We start from the raw sequence: 2,500 nt of genomic DNA, 5'->3' as shown, positions 1-2,500 counted from the left end.
TTAATAAACCAAAAGTGAAGGGCAGGGCAGCTCTCTTCCTCTCTGCTCCCCTTACACCGCCCCCCTATTTGTCCTCCCATCTCCCATCTCTCCTCCCCACCATAACCCCTTCCCCTTCACTACACAATTCTTCGAAAAAAGGGTTTCCAAATGGGTTCTTTGACTGTCCCACTAGAAACTGTTTTTCGGTTCCAGGTAGAACCCTTTTTGGTTCCATGTAGAAGTGCCTCTGTGCGGGAAAGGGTTTCAACAATGCAATCCAAAGGTTCTCCTGTACTCTCCCCTCCCTCCTAATACTACAAGCTCTCCCCTCTCTCCTTCACTCTCCTCTCTCGTCCTTCAACTCTCTCTCTCTTCTCTCTCCTTACGTCTCCGCCTCTCTCTCCTTTCCACCTCTCCCTCTCTCTCCTTCTACCTCGTCCCTCTCTCCTTCCTTCTCCCTCTCTCTCCTTCATCCTCCCTCTCTCTCTCCTTCAATTCCTCCCTCTCTCTCCTACATCACACTCTCCCTCTCCCTTCACTCTCCTCACTCTCTCCTGTCACTCTCCACTCTCTCGTCTTCACTCTCTCTCTTCTCCTTCACTTGCTCCCTACCTCTCGCTTCCACTCTCGCTCTCTCTCCTTCACTCTCGCCCCTCATCTCCTTCACTCTCCCTCTCTCTCCTTCACGCTCCCCCTCTCTCCTTCACTCTCCGCTCTCTCTCCTTCACGTCTCCCTCTTCTCTTCACTCTCCCTCTCTCTCACTCTTCCCTCTCTCTAACTACAACTCTCCCTCTTCTCCTTCACTCTCCCTCCTCTCTCCTTACATCCCCCTCTCTCTCCTTCATCCCCCCCTCTCCTCCTTTTCATCTCCCTCTCTCCTCGCTTCAACTCTCCCTCTCTCTAACTAACAATCTCCTCTCTCTCCTTCACTCTCCCTCTCTCATCGCTTCAACTCCCCCTTCTCCTTCCTTCACTCCAGCCCCTCTCTCTTCACATCCCCCTCTCTCCTCCTTTCACTCTCCCTCTGCTCTACTACAACTCTCCCCTCTCTCTCCTTCCAACTCTCCCCTCTCTCTCCTTCACTCTCCCTCTCTGCTTCCTTCACGCCCTCCTCTCTCCTACTGCTTCTGCTCTCTGTCTTTTGCCCCCAGTTTGAATAACCATGGTAATGGCTTAGTGATTGCAGGCTTTGTGCAGACTGTAGGCTCTGGCACCTGGAGTTCAGAGGGAATACAACTATAACACAAGTCTGACACACTTACACACACACACACACCACACACATTGTCACACACACCAACACACATACAGCACATCACACACACCCACACAACACACACAGACACACACACACCACAACAGAACACACACACCAGCACACACAAACACACACACACACACACAACAACACACACACACACACCACCACACAACACACACACAACACACCAGAGTAGCATTTGTAGCTGAAGAGTCAACACAAGTGTGACTGAATGGATCATTTCACGTGTGTCCTTAGGGCTGGGTGTCTGTGTGGTGCAACAAAAACATGTGTGTGTGTTGTGTGTGTGTGTGGTGTGTGTGTGTGTGTGTGTGTGTGTGTGTGTGTGTGTGTGTGTTGTTTGTGTGTGTGTGTGTGTGTGTGTGGTGTGTGTTGTGTGTTGTGTGGTGTGTGTGGTGTGTGTCAGACTTGTTAAGTGTAGTCACCCTCTGAACCTTCCAGGGCTCAGAGCCTACAGTCTGCACAAAGCTGCAATCACTAGCCCATTTACCATGTTATTCAAACTGGGGGGCAAGAAACACGAGAGAGAAGGAGTAGGAGAGAGGAGGGGGAGTGAAGGAGTAGAGAGGGAGAGTGAAGGAGAGAGAGGGAGAGTGAAGAGAGAGAGGGAGAAGTGTAGTAGAAGAGAGGGAGAGTGAAGGAGAGAGAGGGGGAGTGAAGGAGAGAGGGGGAGTGAAGGAGAGAGAGGGGGAGTGAAGGAGAGAGAGGGAGAGTGAAGGAGAGAGAGGGAGAGTGTAGTAGAGAGAGGGAGAGTGAAGAAGAGAGGGCGAGTGACCAGGAAGAGAGGGGGGGAGTGAAGGAGAAGAGAGGGGGATGGAAGGAGAGAGAGGGAGAGTGAAGGAGAGAGAGGGAGAGTGGGTAAGTAGAGAACGAGGGGAGTGGAGACGAGAGGGAGAGTGAAAAGGAGAGAGAGGGAGAGTGAAGGAAGAGCGAGGGATGAAGTGGGAACGGAGAGAGAGAGGGGGAGCGTGAACGGAGAGAAGAAAAAAACAAGGGGGAGGGGGGGGGGGGGGGGGAAAGAAGACAAACCTTGGGACAAAAAAATGAAAGGAAGAAGAGAGGAGGAGTGAGGAGAGAGAAGGGAGAGTGTGAAGGAGGAGGGAGGAGAGTGGACGAAACGAGAGAGAGGTAGTGAAGGGAGAGAGGAAGAGGAATGAAGGAGCGGACGAGGGAGAGTGAAGGAGAGAGGGATCACGCAGTGTAGGATAGAAGAGAAGGCGGAGAATTGAAGGAGA

This window comes from Salvelinus sp. IW2-2015, unplaced genomic scaffold (genome assembly GCF_002910315.2).
Source record: "Salvelinus sp. IW2-2015 unplaced genomic scaffold, ASM291031v2 Un_scaffold2973, whole genome shotgun sequence".
NCBI classification, from domain to species: domain Eukaryota; kingdom Metazoa; phylum Chordata; class Actinopteri; order Salmoniformes; family Salmonidae; genus Salvelinus; species Salvelinus sp. IW2-2015.
The sequence above is the reverse complement of the archived record's forward strand: the minus strand, read 5'-3'. Positions refer to the sequence as shown.